Genomic DNA, 15,903 nt, shown 5'->3' with positions numbered 1-15,903 from the left:
CGATGCTGTTTGGGCGGGGATTCCCGATTTTGACCCGGTAACACCGGAGGAACAAGGACATATTTGCAATTCAGGACAGCGAGTGCCTCGGCGGGGGGGAGAACTTGCGAATGGTGGTGTTCCCGTGGATCTGCTGCCGTCATCCTTCGAGGCTGCGTTGGCCATGGGTTTGCAAGGTGCTGCCTGAGGAATTCTGGTGAATCTTGTAGATGCCGGGGGAATGAATGACCCTGCCGCCGCCGCTGTCCCCGATCACCGGGAGAAACCTCTCTGCAGTCGACCTGACGTGCGGTGGCTCCGGCCCGTGCCATCTGATTGGTCGTCAGCGCGACCTACGCGGCTACGTAACAGATGGACAGAAAAGCACGGGGAAAGCACAGCGACTGCTGCAGAGTGATCTTCCGGTCTGGTTGGATATCTTGGAAGGAAGGTAGACGGTAAGGGAATAAAGGAACTTTGAATATCATCAAACTGATGGAAAGGATAGTCGGCAAATATGACCTCCACCGTTGGAGTATTAATGTGCTATCGCTTCTCGGCCTTTTGGCTTGGAATATGTGTAGTTTCTGTTCTTATCAGTTTAATCGCTGATATCTCCCGAAGGTGGGAGTGTTTGTATTAAATGGATTTTTGGAGCAGGGAGATGGCTTAAGGGCTTGCTCTGTCCTCTCCATGTATCAGCCTGGTATTGCAGTGTTTCCAGGAATGGTGCACCCAACGCTTACCCAAGTTCAAAAGCAGGTGAATGCAATGTGAATCTCTTGCCTTTGCTAGTTTGCCGTGTTGATGGCAGTCAGTGATTGTTGCATCTATTGTCTTTTCAGTTGCAGGAAACTATCGTCTTTTGTTACGGGTTTTCTGTCTTATGAACCTGCTCTGCAGTTACCTGATGAAGGTGCAGCACGCTGAAAGCCAGGACAGGGGTAACCCCAACGTGCTACAGGGAACATTCTGGAACCAGGGGCCTGCCAGGAAGGTAACTTGCCAATTTGAATGAATGGATTTGCCCTTGTCTGCCGTTTTGGGCTTCTGCGGTCGTTCTTGGAACGTATCCCACCGATGGTACGGCGGTGGCGGGGGGTGGGGTGACTGCTGTAATTTCAAAGAACCCCGTTGGGCTGAAACCTGGTGTTGTGGGATTTTTAACACAGTCAAATCAGGTTGTGGGATCCCATGACTCAGCCAATGTCAAATGGCTATCAGATCAGCCCCCACAGCCCCTTCCCAACCCCCCCGCCTCCCCCCCCACCCCCGAGGCAACAAATTTATCCTAATATTTTCTTGAACAAGGAAGAAATGTCTTTAGTCTGTTTCCTGAATAGAGTGAAACCCCCATCTCTGTTTGTTTCTTCGCAAACTACTGTACGGAAGCGACCTGCTTTAGTAGCTACGTCTGTACGTAAAGATTATTCACGCAGACGATCGCCCAAGGCTGGAACTGGCTTCAGCTCCCTGGTGCCACCAGGCAGCCGTACTAACCACTGATCCACTGTGCCACCCGTACGATTTGGAACGATTTGTCATCATTTGCGGTGCAAGTAGCGAAACAGTTGTCAGTTTGTCAACTGGGTCGGATTATAATGTTGTCAGCGATCTGCAGCAATGTGAACGGAGATGTCGAATCGAGCTGCTGGTGGTGATGAGGCGCGCTTGCAGCGTGACATGTTTACACGGGGAGATCAGCTCCCTCCCCATTCTCCACAGAGAGTCGGATACAAGTAGAGAGGATATTGAAAGTGGACGATAAAGAAAGGGTGCACGGACGTAATTCGCTTTTCGCAACTTTTCGGATTGATGCGGAATGCCGAGGAGCGAATCCTGTACGTGAGGGAAACGATGATTGGCATTTATGGGCAAGCTACACCAACACAAGGGGAGGCAATGAATAGGATCTTTCCGTCAAGGCCAACATTTCTCGCCCATGCCGAGATCAGCCTGGTGGTGAGCTGCTCTCTCGAACCGCTGCAGTCCAAGTGCTGTCGGTAGCCCCGCGATGCTGTTTGGGCGGGGATTCCCGATTTTGACCCGGTAACACCGGAGGAACAAGGACATATTTGCAATTCAGGACAGCGAGTGCCTCGGCGGGGGGGAGAACTTGCGAATGGTGGTGTTCCCGTGGATCTGCTGCCGTCATCCTTCGAGGCTGCGTTGGCCATGGGTTTGCAAGGTGCTGCCTGAGGAATTCTGGTGAATCTTGTAGATGCCGGGGGAATGAATGACCCTGCCGCCGCCGCTGTCCCCGATCACCGGGAGAAACCTCTCTGCAGTCGACCTGACGTGCGGTGGCTCCGGCCCGTGCCATCTGATTGGTCGTCAGCGCGACCTACGCGGCTACGTAACAGATGGACAGAAAAGCACGGGGAAAGCACAGCGACTGCTGCAGAGTGATCTTCCGGTCTGGTTGGATATCTTGGAAGGAAGGTAGACGGTAAGGGAATAAAGGAACTTTGAATATCATCAAACTGATGGAAAGGATAGTCGGCAAATATGACCTCCACCGTTGGAGTATTAATGTGCTATCGCTTCTCGGCCTTTTGGCTTGGAATATGTGTAGTTTCTGTTCTTATCAGTTTAATCGCTGATATCTCCCGAAGGTGGGAGTGTTTGTATTAAATGGATTTTTGGAGCAGGGAGATGGCTTAAGGGCTTGCTCTGTCCTCTCCATGTATCAGCCTGGTATTGCAGTGTTTCCAGGAATGGTGCACCCAACGCTTACCCAAGTTCAAAAGCAGGTGAATGCAATGTGAATCTCTTGCCTTTGCTAGTTTGCCGTGTTGATGGCAGTCAGTGATTGTTGCATCTATTGTCTTTTCAGTTGCAGGAAACTATCGTCTTTTGTTACGGGTTTTCTGTCTTATGAACCTGCTCTGCAGTTACCTGATGAAGGTGCAGCACGCTGAAAGCCAGGACAGGGGTAACCCCAACGTGCTACAGGGAACATTCTGGAACCAGGGGCCTGCCAGGAAGGTAACTTGCCAATTTGAATGAATGGATTTGCCCTTGTCTGCCGTTTTGGGCTTCTGCGGTCGTTCTTGGAACGTATCCCACCGATGGTACGGCGGTGGCGGGGGGTGGGGTGACTGCTGTAATTTCAAAGAACCCCGTTGGGCTGAAACCTGGTGTTGTGGGATTTTTAACACAGTCAAATCAGGTTGTGGGATCCCATGACTCAGCCAATGTCAAATGGCTATCAGATCAGCCCCCACAGCCCCTTCCCAACCCCCCCGCCTCCCCCCCCACCCCCGAGGCAACAAATTTATCCTAATATTTTCTTGAACAAGGAAGAAATGTCTTTAGTCTGTTTCCTGAATAGAGTGAAACCCCCATCTCTGTTTGTTTCTTCGCAAACTACTGTACGGAAGCGACCTGCTTTAGTAGCTACGTCTGTACGTAAAGATTATTCACGCAGACGATCGCCCAAGGCTGGAACTGGCTTCAGCTCCCTGGTGCCACCAGGCAGCCGTACTAACCACTGATCCACTGTGCCACCCGTACGATTTGGAACGATTTGTCATCATTTGCGGTGCAAGTAGCGAAACAGTTGTCAGTTTGTCAACTGGGTCGGATTATAATGTTGTCAGCGATCTGCAGCAATGTGAACGGAGATGTCGAATCGAGCTGCTGGTGGTGATGAGGCGCGCTTGCAGCGTGACATGTTTACACGGGGAGATCAGCTCCCTCCCCATTCTCCACAGAGAGTCGGATACAAGTAGAGAGGATATTGAAAGTGGACGATAAAGAAAGGGTGCACGGACGTAATTCGCTTTTCGCAACTTTTCGGATTGATGCGGAATGCCGAGGAGCGAATCCTGTACGTGAGGGAAACGATGATTGGCATTTATGGGCAAGCTACACCAACACAAGGGGAGGCAATGAATAGGATCTTTCCGTCAAGGCCAACATTTCTCGCCCATGCCGAGATCAGCCTGGTGGTGAGCTGCTCTCTCGAACCGCTGCAGTCCAAGTGCTGTCGGTAGCCCCGCGATGCTGTTTGGGCGGGGATTCCCGATTTTGACCCGGTAACACCGGAGGAACAAGGACATATTTGCAATTCAGGACAGCGAGTGCCTCGGCGGGGGGGAGAACTTGCGAATGGTGGTGTTCCCGTGGATCTGCTGCCGTCATCCTTCGAGGCTGCGTTGGCCATGGGTTTGCAAGGTGCTGCCTGAGGAATTCTGGTGAATCTTGTAGATGCCGGGGGAATGAATGACCCTGCCGCCGCCGCTGTCCCCGATCACCGGGAGAAACCTCTCTGCAGTCGACCTGACGTGCGGTGGCTCCGGCCCGTGCCATCTGATTGGTCGTCAGCGCGACCTACGCGGCTACGTAACAGATGGACAGAAAAGCACGGGGAAAGCACAGCGACTGCTGCAGAGTGATCTTCCGGTCTGGTTGGATATCTTGGAAGGAAGGTAGACGGTAAGGGAATAAAGGAACTTTGAATATCATCAAACTGATGGAAAGGATAGTCGGCAAATATGACCTCCACCGTTGGAGTATTAATGTGCTATCGCTTCTCGGCCTTTTGGCTTGGAATATGTGTAGTTTCTGTTCTTATCAGTTTAATCGCTGATATCTCCCGAAGGTGGGAGTGTTTGTATTAAATGGATTTTTGGAGCAGGGAGATGGCTTAAGGGCTTGCTCTGTCCTCTCCATGTATCAGCCTGGTATTGCAGTGTTTCCAGGAATGGTGCACCCAACGCTTACCCAAGTTCAAAAGCAGGTGAATGCAATGTGAATCTCTTGCCTTTGCTAGTTTGCCGTGTTGATGGCAGTCAGTGATTGTTGCATCTATTGTCTTTTCAGTTGCAGGAAACTATCGTCTTTTGTTACGGGTTTTCTGTCTTATGAACCTGCTCTGCAGTTACCTGATGAAGGTGCAGCACGCTGAAAGCCAGGACAGGGGTAACCCCAACGTGCTACAGGGAACATTCTGGAACCAGGGGCCTGCCAGGAAGGTAACTTGCCAATTTGAATGAATGGATTTGCCCTTGTCTGCCGTTTTGGGCTTCTGCGGTCGTTCTTGGAACGTATCCCACCGATGGTACGGCGGTGGCGGGGGGTGGGGTGACTGCTGTAATTTCAAAGAACCCCGTTGGGCTGAAACCTGGTGTTGTGGGATTTTTAACACAGTCAAATCAGGTTGTGGGATCCCATGACTCAGCCAATGTCAAATGGCTATCAGATCAGCCCCCACAGCCCCTTCCCAACCCCCCCGCCTCCCCCCCCACCCCCGAGGCAACAAATTTATCCTAATATTTTCTTGAACAAGGAAGAAATGTCTTTAGTCTGTTTCCTGAATAGAGTGAAACCCCCATCTCTGTTTGTTTCTTCGCAAACTACTGTACGGAAGCGACCTGCTTTAGTAGCTACGTCTGTACGTAAAGATTATTCACGCAGACGATCGCCCAAGGCTGGAACTGGCTTCAGCTCCCTGGTGCCACCAGGCAGCCGTACTAACCACTGATCCACTGTGCCACCCGTACGATTTGGAACGATTTGTCATCATTTGCGGTGCAAGTAGCGAAACAGTTGTCAGTTTGTCAACTGGGTCGGATTATAATGTTGTCAGCGATCTGCAGCAATGTGAACGGAGATGTCGAATCGAGCTGCTGGTGGTGATGAGGCGCGCTTGCAGCGTGACATGTTTACACGGGGAGATCAGCTCCCTCCCCATTCTCCACAGAGAGTCGGATACAAGTAGAGAGGATATTGAAAGTGGACGATAAAGAAAGGGTGCACGGACGTAATTCGCTTTTCGCAACTTTTCGGATTGATGCGGAATGCCGAGGAGCGAATCCTGTACGTGAGGGAAACGATGATTGGCATTTATGGGCAAGCTACACCAACACAAGGGGAGGCAATGAATAGGATCTTTCCGTCAAGGCCAACATTTCTCGCCCATGCCGAGATCAGCCTGGTGGTGAGCTGCTCTCTCGAACCGCTGCAGTCCAAGTGCTGTCGGTAGCCCCGCGATGCTGTTTGGGCGGGGATTCCCGATTTTGACCCGGTAACACCGGAGGAACAAGGACATATTTGCAATTCAGGACAGCGAGTGCCTCGGCGGGGGGAGAACTTGCGAATGGTGGTGTTCCCGTGGATCTGCTGCCGTCATCCTTCGAGGCTGCGTTGGCCATGGGTTTGCAAGGTGCTGCCTGAGGAATTCTGGTGAATCTTGTAGATGCCGGGGGAATGAATGACCCTGCCGCCGCCGCTGTCCCCGATCACCGGGAGAAACCTCTCTGCAGTCGACCTGACGTGCGGTGGCTCCGGCCCGTGCCATCTGATTGGTCGTCAGCGCGACCTACGCGGCTACGTAACAGATGGACAGAAAAGCACGGGGAAAGCACAGCGACTGCTGCAGAGTGATCTTCCGGTCTGGTTGGATATCTTGGAAGGAAGGTAGACGGTAAGGGAATAAAGGAACTTTGAATATCATCAAACTGATGGAAAGGATAGTCGGCAAATATGACCTCCACCGTTGGAGTATTAATGTGCTATCGCTTCTCGGCCTTTTGGCTTGGAATATGTGTAGTTTCTGTTCTTATCAGTTTAATCGCTGATATCTCCCGAAGGTGGGAGTGTTTGTATTAAATGGATTTTTGGAGCAGGGAGATGGCTTAAGGGCTTGCTCTGTCCTCTCCATGTATCAGCCTGGTATTGCAGTGTTTCCAGGAATGGTGCACCCAACGCTTACCCAAGTTCAAAAGCAGGTGAATGCAATGTGAATCTCTTGCCTTTGCTAGTTTGCCGTGTTGATGGCAGTCAGTGATTGTTGCATCTATTGTCTTTTCAGTTGCAGGAAACTATCGTCTTTTGTTACGGGTTTTCTGTCTTATGAACCTGCTCTGCAGTTACCTGATGAAGGTGCAGCACGCTGAAAGCCAGGACAGGGGTAACCCCAACGTGCTACAGGGAACATTCTGGAACCAGGGGCCTGCCAGGAAGGTAACTTGCCAATTTGAATGAATGGATTTGCCCTTGTCTGCCGTTTTGGGCTTCTGCGGTCGTTCTTGGAACGTATCCCACCGATGGTACGGCGGTGGCGGGGGGTGGGGTGACTGCTGTAATTTCAAAGAACCCCGTTGGGCTGAAACCTGGTGTTGTGGGATTTTTAACACAGTCAAATCAGGTTGTGGGATCCCATGACTCAGCCAATGTCAAATGGCTATCAGATCAGCCCCCACAGCCCCTTCCCAACCCCCCCGCCTCCCCCCCCCCCCCCGAGGCAACAAATTTATCCTAATATTTTCTTGAACAAGGAAGAAATGTCTTTAGTCTGTTTCCTGAATAGAGTGAAACCCCCATCTCTGTTTGTTTCTTCGCAAACTACTGTACGGAAGCGACCTGCTTTAGTAGCTACGTCTGTACGTAAAGATTATTCACGCAGACGATCGCCCAAGGCTGGAACTGGCTTCAGCTCCCTGGTGCCACCAGGCAGCCGTACTAACCACTGATCCACTGTGCCACCCGTACGATTTGGAACGATTTGTCATCATTTGCGGTGCAAGTAGCGAAACAGTTGTCAGTTTGTCAACTGGGTCGGATTATAATGTTGTCAGCGATCTGCAGCAATGTGAACGGAGATGTCGAATCGAGCTGCTGGTGGTGATGAGGCGCGCTTGCAGCGTGACATGTTTACACGGGGAGATCAGCTCCCTCCCCATTCTCCACAGAGAGTCGGATACAAGTAGAGAGGATATTGAAAGTGGACGATAAAGAAAGGGTGCACGGACGTAATTCGCTTTTCGCAACTTTTCGGATTGATGCGGAATGCCGAGGAGCGAATCCTGTACGTGAGGGAAACGATGATTGGCATTTATGGGCAAGCTACACCAACACAAGGGGAGGCAATGAATAGGATCTTTCCGTCAAGGCCAACATTTCTCGCCCATGCCGAGATCAGCCTGGTGGTGAGCTGCTCTCTCGAACCGCTGCAGTCCAAGTGCTGTCGGTAGCCCCGCGATGCTGTTTGGGCGGGGATTCCCGATTTTGACCCGGTAACACCGGAGGAACAAGGACATATTTGCAATTCAGGACAGCGAGTGCCTCGGCGGGGGGAGAACTTGCGAATGGTGGTGTTCCCGTGGATCTGCTGCCGTCATCCTTCGAGGCTGCGTTGGCCATGGGTTTGCAAGGTGCTGCCTGAGGAATTCTGGTGAATCTTGTAGATGCCGGGGGAATGAATGACCCTGCCGCCGCCGCTGTCCCCGATCACCGGGAGAAACCTCTCTGCAGTCGACCTGACGTGCGGTGGCTCCGGCCCGTGCCATCTGATTGGTCGTCAGCGCGACCTACGCGGCTACGTAACAGATGGACAGAAAAGCACGGGGAAAGCACAGCGACTGCTGCAGAGTGATCTTCCGGTCTGGTTGGATATCTTGGAAGGAAGGTAGACGGTAAGGGAATAAAGGAACTTTGAATATCATCAAACTGATGGAAAGGATAGTCGGCAAATATGACCTCCACCGTTGGAGTATTAATGTGCTATCGCTTCTCGGCCTTTTGGCTTGGAATATGTGTAGTTTCTGTTCTTATCAGTTTAATCGCTGATATCTCCCGAAGGTGGGAGTGTTTGTATTAAATGGATTTTTGGAGCAGGGAGATGGCTTAAGGGCTTGCTCTGTCCTCTCCATGTATCAGCCTGGTATTGCAGTGTTTCCAGGAATGGTGCACCCAACGCTTACCCAAGTTCAAAAGCAGGTGAATGCAATGTGAATCTCTTGCCTTTGCTAGTTTGCCGTGTTGATGGCAGTCAGTGATTGTTGCATCTATTGTCTTTTCAGTTGCAGGAAACTATCGTCTTTTGTTACGGGTTTTCTGTCTTATGAACCTGCTCTGCAGTTACCTGATGAAGGTGCAGCACGCTGAAAGCCAGGACAGGGGTAACCCCAACGTGCTACAGGGAACATTCTGGAACCAGGGGCCTGCCAGGAAGGTAACTTGCCAATTTGAATGAATGGATTTGCCCTTGTCTGCCGTTTTGGGCTTCTGCGGTCGTTCTTGGAACGTATCCCACCGATGGTACGGCGGTGGCGGGGGGTGGGGTGACTGCTGTAATTTCAAAGAACCCCGTTGGGCTGAAACCTGGTGTTGTGGGATTTTTAACACAGTCAAATCAGGTTGTGGGATCCCATGACTCAGCCAATGTCAAATGGCTATCAGATCAGCCCCCACAGCCCCTTCCCAACCCCCCCGCCTCCCCCCCCACCCCCGAGGCAACAAATTTATCCTAATATTTTCTTGAACAAGAAAGAAATGTCTTTAGTCTGTTTCCTGAATAGAGTGAAACCCCCATCTCTGTTTGTTTCTTCGCAAACTACTGTACGGAAGCGACCTGCTTTAGTAGCTACGTCTGTACGTAAAGATTATTCACGCAGACGATCGCCCAAGGCTGGAACTGGCTTCAGCTCCCTGGTGCCACCAGGCAGCCGTACTAACCACTGATCCACTGTGCCACCCGTACGATTTGGAACGATTTGTCATCATTTGCGGTGCAAGTAGCGAAACAGTTGTCAGTTTGTCAACTGGGTCGGATTATAATGTTGTCAGCGATCTGCAGCAATGTGAACGGAGATGTCGAATCGAGCTGCTGGTGGTGATGAGGCGCGCTTGCAGCGTGACATGTTTACACGGGGAGATCAGCTCCCTCCCCATTCTCCACAGAGAGTCGGATACAAGTAGAGAGGATATTGAAAGTGGACGATAAAGAAAGGGTGCACGGACGTAATTCGCTTTTCGCAACTTTTCGGATTGATGCGGAATGCCGAGGAGCGAATCCTGTACGTGAGGGAAACGATGATTGGCATTTATGGGCAAGCTACACCAACACAAGGGGAGGCAATGAATAGGATCTTTCCGTCAAGGCCAACATTTCTCGCCCATGCCGAGATCAGCCTGGTGGTGAGCTGCTCTCTCGAACCGCTGCAGTCCAAGTGCTGTCGGTAGCCCCGCGATGCTGTTTGGGCGGGGATTCCCGATTTTGACCCGGTAACACCGGAGGAACAAGGACATATTTGCAATTCAGGACAGCGAGTGCCTCGGCGGGGGGGAGAACTTGCGAATGGTGGTGTTCCCGTGGATCTGCTGCCGTCATCCTTCGAGGCTGCGTTGGCCATGGGTTTGCAAGGTGCTGCCTGAGGAATTCTGGTGAATCTTGTAGATGTAGATGCCGGGGGAATGAATGACCCTGCCGCCGCCGCTGTCCCCGATCACCGGGAGAAACCTCTCTGCAGTCGACCTGACGTGCGGTGGCTCCGGCCCGTGCCATCTGATTGGTCGTCAGCGCGACCTACGCGGCTACGTAACAGATGGACAGAAAAGCACGGGGAAAGCACAGCGACTGCTGCAGAGTGATCTTCCGGTCTGGTTGGATATCTTGGAAGGAAGGTAGACGGTAAGGGAATAAAGGAACTTTGAATATCATCAAACTGATGGAAAGGATAGTCGGCAAATATGACCTCCACCGTTGGAGTATTAATGTGCTATCGCTTCTCGGCCTTTTGGCTTGGAATATGTGTAGTTTCTGTTCTTATCAGTTTAATCGCTGATATCTCCCGAAGGTGGGAGTGTTTGTATTAAATGGATTTTTGGAGCAGGGAGATGGCTTAAGGGCTTGCTCTGTCCTCTCCATGTATCAGCCTGGTATTGCAGTGTTTCCAGGAATGGTGCACCCAACGCTTACCCAAGTTCAAAAGCAGGTGAATGCAATGTGAATCTCTTGCCTTTGCTAGTTTGCCGTGTTGATGGCAGTCAGTGATTGTTGCATCTATTGTCTTTTCAGTTGCAGGAAACTATCGTCTTTTGTTACGGGTTTTCTGTCTTATGAACCTGCTCTGCAGTTACCTGATGAAGGTGCAGCACGCTGAAAGCCAGGACAGGGGTAACCCCAACGTGCTACAGGGAACATTCTGGAACCAGGGGCCTGCCAGGAAGGTAACTTGCCAATTTGAATGAATGGATTTGCCCTTGTCTGCCGTTTTGGGCTTCTGCGGTCGTTCTTGGAACGTATCCCACCGATGGTACGGCGGTGGCGGGGGGTGGGGTGACTGCTGTAATTTCAAAGAACCCCGTTGGGCTGAAACCTGGTGTTGTGGGATTTTTAACACAGTCAAATCAGGTTGTGGGATCCCATGACTCAGCCAATGTCAAATGGCTATCAGATCAGCCCCCACAGCCCCTTCCCAAACCCCCCCCCCCCACCCCCGCGAGGCAACAAATTTATCCTAATATTTTCTTGAACAAGGAAGAAATGTCTTTAGTCTGTTTCCTGAATAGAGTGAAACCCCCATCTCTGTTTGTTTCTTCGCAAACTACTGTACGGAAGCGACCTGCTTTAGTAGCTACGTCTGTACGTAAAGATTATTCACGCAGACGATCGCCCAAGGCTGGAACTGGCTTCAGCTCCCTGGTGCCACCAGGCAGCCGTACTAACCACTGATCCACTGTGCCACCCGTACGATTTGGAACGATTTGTCATCATTTGCGGTGCAAGTAGCGAAACAGTTGTCAGTTTGTCAACTGGGTCGGATTATAATGTTGTCAGCGATCTGCAGCAATGTGAACGGAGATGTCGAATCGAGCTGCTGGTGGTGATGAGGCGCGCTTGCAGCGTGACATGTTTACACGGGGAGATCAGCTCCCTCCCCATTCTCCACAGAGAGTCGGATACAAGTAGAGAGGATATTGAAAGTGGACGATAAAGAAAGGGTGCACGGACGTAATTCGCTTTTCGCAACTTTTCGGATTGATGCGGAATGCCGAGGAGCGAATCCTGTACGTGAGGGAAACGATGATTGGCATTTATGGGCAAGCTACACCAACACAAGGGGAGGCAATGAATAGGATCTTTCCGTCAAGGCCAACATTTCTCGCCCATGCCGAGATCAGCCTGGTGGTGAGCTGCTCTCTCGAACCGCTGCAGTCCAAGTGCTGTCGGTAGCCCCGCGATGCTGTTTGGGCGGGGATTCCCGATTTTGACCCGGTAACACCGGAGGAACAAGGACATATTTGCAATTCAGGACAGCGAGTGCCTCGGCGGGGGGGAGAACTTGCGAATGGTGGTGTTCCCGTGGATCTGCTGCCGTCATCCTTCGAGGCTGCGTTGGCCATGGGTTTGCAAGGTGCTGCCTGAGGAATTCTGGTGAATCTTGTAGATGCCGGGGGAATGAATGACCCTGCCGCCGCCGCTGTCCCCGATCACCGGGAGAAACCTCTCTGCAGTCGACCTGACGTGCGGTGGCTCCGGCCCGTGCCATCTGATTGGTCGTCAGCGCGACCTACGCGGCTACGTAACAGATGGACAGAAAAGCACGGGGAAAGCACAGCGACTGCTGCAGAGTGATCTTCCGGTCTGGTTGGATATCTTGGAAGGAAGGTAGACGGTAAGGGAATAAAGGAACTTTGAATATCATCAAACTGATGGAAAGGATAGTCGGCAAATATGACCTCCACCGTTGGAGTATTAATGTGCTATCGCTTCTCGGCCTTTTGGCTTGGAATATGTGTAGTTTCTGTTCTTATCAGTTTAATCGCTGATATCTCCCGAAGGTGGGAGTGTTTGTATTAAATGGATTTTTGGAGCAGGGAGATGGCTTAAGGGCTTGCTCTGTCCTCTCCATGTATCAGCCTGGTATTGCAGTGTTTCCAGGAATGGTGCACCCAACGCTTACCCAAGTTCAAAAGCAGGTGAATGCAATGTGAATCTCTTGCCTTTGCTAGTTTGCCGTGTTGATGGCAGTCAGTGATTGTTGCATCTATTGTCTTTTCAGTTGCAGGAAACTATCGTCTTTTGTTACGGGTTTTCTGTCTTATGAACCTGCTCTGCAGTTACCTGATGAAGGTGCAGCACGCTGAAAGCCAGGACAGGGGTAACCCCAACGTGCTACAGGGAACATTCTGGAACCAGGGGCCTGCCAGGAAGGTAACTTGCCAATTTGAATGAATGGATTTGCCCTTGTCTGCCGTTTTGGGCTTCTGCGGTCGTTCTTGGAACGTATCCCACCGATGGTACGGCGGTGGCGGGGGGTGGGGTGACTGCTGTAATTTCAAAGAACCCCGTTGGGCTGAAACCTGGTGTTGTGGGATTTTTAACACAGTCAAATCAGGTTGTGGGATCCCATGACTCAGCCAATGTCAAATGGCTATCAGATCAGCCCCCACAGCCCCTTCCCAACCCCCCCGCCTCCCCCCCCACCCCGAGGCAACAAATTTATCCTAATATTTTCTTGAACAAGAAGAAATGTCTTTAGTCTGTTTCCTGAATAGAGTGAAACCCCCATCTCTGTTTGTTTCTTCGCAAACTACTGTACGGAAGCGACCTGCTTTAGTAGCTACGTCTGTACGTAAAGATTATTCACGCAGACGATCGCCCAAGGCTGGAACTGGCTTCAGCTCCCTGGTGCCACCAGGCAGCCGTACTAACCACTGATCCACTGTGCCACCCGTACGATTTGGAACGATTTGTCATCATTTGCGGTGCAAGTAGCGAAACAGTTGTCAGTTTGTCAACTGGGTCGGATTATAATGTTGTCAGCGATCTGCAGCAATGTGAACGGAGATGTCGAATCGAGCTGCTGGTGGTGATGAGGCGCGCTTGCAGCGTGACATGTTTACACGGGGAGATCAGCTCCCTCCCCATTCTCCACAGAGAGTCGGATACAAGTAGAGAGGATATTGAAAGTGGACGATAAAGAAAGGGTGCACGGACGTAATTCGCTTTTCGCAACTTTTCGGATTGATGCGGAATGCCGAGGAGCGAATCCTGTACGTGAGGGAAACGATGATTGGCATTTATGGGCAAGCTACACCAACACAAGGGGAGGCAATGAATAGGATCTTTCCGTCAAGGCCAACATTTCTCGCCCATGCCGAGATCAGCCTGGTGGTGAGCTGCTCTCTCGAACCGCTGCAGTCCAAGTGCTGTCGGTAGCCCCGCGATGCTGTTTGGGTGGGGATTCCCGATTTTGACCCGGTAACACCGGAGGAACAAGGACATATTTGCAATTCAGGACAGCGAGTGCCTCGGCGGGGGGGAGAACTTGCGAATGGTGGTGTTCCCGTGGATCTGCTGCCGTCATCCTTCGAGGCTGCGTTGGCCATGGGTTTGCAAGGTGCTGCCTGAGGAATTCTGGTGAATCTTGTAGATGCCGGGGGAATGAATGACCCTGCCGCCGCCGCTGTCCCCGATCACCGGGAGAAACCTCTCTGCAGTCGACCTGACGTGCGGTGGCTCCGGCCCGTGCCATCTGATTGGTCGTCAGCGCGACCTACGCGGCTACGTAACAGATGGACAAAAAGCACGGGGAAAGCACAGCGACTGCTGCAGAGTGATCTTCCGGTCTGGTTGGATATCTTGGAAGGAAGGTAGACGGTAAGGGAATAAAGGAACTTTGAATATCATCAAACTGATGGAAAGGATAGTCGGCAAATATGACCTCCACCGTTGGAGTATTAATGTGCTATCGCTTCTCGGCCTTTTGGCTTGGAATATGTGTAGTTTCTGTTCTTATCAGTTTAATCGCTGATATCTCCCGAAGGTGGGAGTGTTTGTATTAAATGGATTTTTGGAGCAGGGAGATGGCTTAAGGGCTTGCTCTGTCCTCTCCATGTATCAGCCTGGTATTGCAGTGTTTCCAGGAATGGTGCACCCAACGCTTACCCAAGTTCAAAAGCAGGTGAATGCAATGTGAATCTCTTGCCTTTGCTAGTTTGCCGTGTTGATGGCAGTCAGTGATTGTTGCATCTATTGTCTTTTCAGTTGCAGGAAACTATCGTCTTTTGTTACGGGTTTTCTGTCTTATGAACCTGCTCTGCAGTTACCTGATGAAGGTGCAGCACGCTGAAAGCCAGGACAGGGGTAACCCCAACGTGCTACAGGAACATTCTGGAACCAGGGGCCTGCCAGGAAGGTAACTTGCCAATTTGAATGAATGGATTTGCCCTTGTCTGCCGTTTTGGGCTTCTGCGGTCGTTCTTGGAACGTATCCCACCGATGGTACGGCGGTGGCGGGGTGGGGGTGACTGCTGTAATTTCAAAGAACCCCGTTGGGCTGAAACCTGGTGTTGTGGGATTATTAACACAGTCAAATCAGGTTTGTGGGATCCCATGACTCAGCCAATGTCAAATGGCTATCAGATCAGCCCCCACAGCCCCTTCCCAACCCCCCCGCCTCCCCCCCAACCCCGAGGCAACAAATTAATCCTAATATTTTTCTTGAACAAGAAAGAAATGTCTTTGTCTGTTTCCTGAATAGAGTGAAACCCCCATCTCTGTTTGTTTCTTCGCAAACTACTGTACGGAAGCGACCTGCTTTAGTAGCTACGTCTGTACGTAAAGATTATTCACGCAGACGATCGCCCAAGGCTGAACTGGCTTCAGCTCCCTGGTGCCACCAGGCAGCCGTACTAACCACTGATCCACTGTGCCACCCGTACGATTTGGAACGATTTGTCATCATTTGCGGTGCAAGTAGCGAAACAGTTGTCAGTTTGTCAACTGGGACGGATTATAATGTTGTCAGCGATCTGCAGCAATGTGAACGAGATGTCGAATCGAGCTGCTGGTGGTGATGAGGCGCGCTTGCAGCGTGACAGTTTACACGGGGAGATCAGCTCCCTCCCCATTCTCCACAGAGAGTCGGATACAAGTAGAGGAGGATATTGAAAGTGGACGATAAAGAAAGGGTGCACGGACGTAATTCGCTTTTCGCAACTTTTCGGATTGATGCGGAATGCCGAGGAGCGAATCCTGTACGTGAGGGAAACGATGATTGGCATTTATGGGCAAGCTACACCAACACAAGGGGAGGCAATGAATAGATCTTCCGTCAAGGCCAACATTTCTCGCCCATGCCAGAGATCAGCCTGGTGGTGAGCTGCTCTCTCGAACCGCTGCAGTCCAAG

The 15,903-nt window shown here is 51.3% G+C and overlaps 8 non-coding genes across 8 annotated transcripts; all 8 read left to right on the top strand.

The window, feature by feature from the left end:
* Nucleotides 1-527: 527 nt before the first annotated feature.
* LOC132809766 (U2 spliceosomal RNA) lies at nt 528-719 on the top strand. The gene has a single exon (XR_009642511.1). It is a non-coding gene; the product is annotated as a U2 spliceosomal RNA (small nuclear RNA).
* A 1,799-nt stretch (nt 720-2,518) lies between these two features.
* LOC132809764 (U2 spliceosomal RNA) lies at nt 2,519-2,710 on the top strand. Its single transcript, XR_009642510.1, has one exon. It is a non-coding gene; the product is annotated as a U2 spliceosomal RNA (small nuclear RNA).
* Nucleotides 2,711-4,509: 1,799 nt separating this feature from the next.
* On the top strand, nt 4,510-4,701 carry LOC132809763 (U2 spliceosomal RNA). Its single transcript, XR_009642509.1, has one exon. It is a non-coding gene; the product is annotated as a U2 spliceosomal RNA (small nuclear RNA).
* A 1,798-nt stretch (nt 4,702-6,499) lies between these two features.
* Nucleotides 6,500-6,691, top strand: LOC132809759 (U2 spliceosomal RNA). The gene has a single exon (XR_009642505.1). It is a non-coding gene; the product is annotated as a U2 spliceosomal RNA (small nuclear RNA).
* A 1,798-nt stretch (nt 6,692-8,489) lies between these two features.
* Nucleotides 8,490-8,681, top strand: LOC132809810 (U2 spliceosomal RNA). The gene has a single exon (XR_009642555.1). It is a non-coding gene; the product is annotated as a U2 spliceosomal RNA (small nuclear RNA).
* A 1,805-nt stretch (nt 8,682-10,486) lies between these two features.
* Nucleotides 10,487-10,678, top strand: LOC132809797 (U2 spliceosomal RNA). The gene has a single exon (XR_009642543.1). It is a non-coding gene; the product is annotated as a U2 spliceosomal RNA (small nuclear RNA).
* A 1,795-nt stretch (nt 10,679-12,473) lies between these two features.
* LOC132809785 (U2 spliceosomal RNA) lies at nt 12,474-12,665 on the top strand. The gene has a single exon (XR_009642531.1). It is a non-coding gene; the product is annotated as a U2 spliceosomal RNA (small nuclear RNA).
* Nucleotides 12,666-14,461: 1,796 nt separating this feature from the next.
* Nucleotides 14,462-14,653, top strand: LOC132809773 (U2 spliceosomal RNA). Its single transcript, XR_009642519.1, has one exon. It is a non-coding gene; the product is annotated as a U2 spliceosomal RNA (small nuclear RNA).
* The last annotated feature ends 1,250 nt before the right edge of the window (nt 14,654-15,903 follow it).

This window comes from Hemiscyllium ocellatum, unplaced genomic scaffold, assembly GCF_020745735.1.
Source record: "Hemiscyllium ocellatum isolate sHemOce1 unplaced genomic scaffold, sHemOce1.pat.X.cur. scaffold_1333_pat_ctg1, whole genome shotgun sequence".
Lineage (NCBI taxonomy): Eukaryota > Metazoa > Chordata > Chondrichthyes > Orectolobiformes > Hemiscylliidae > Hemiscyllium > Hemiscyllium ocellatum.
This window is presented reverse-complemented; position numbering and strand designations above follow the sequence as displayed.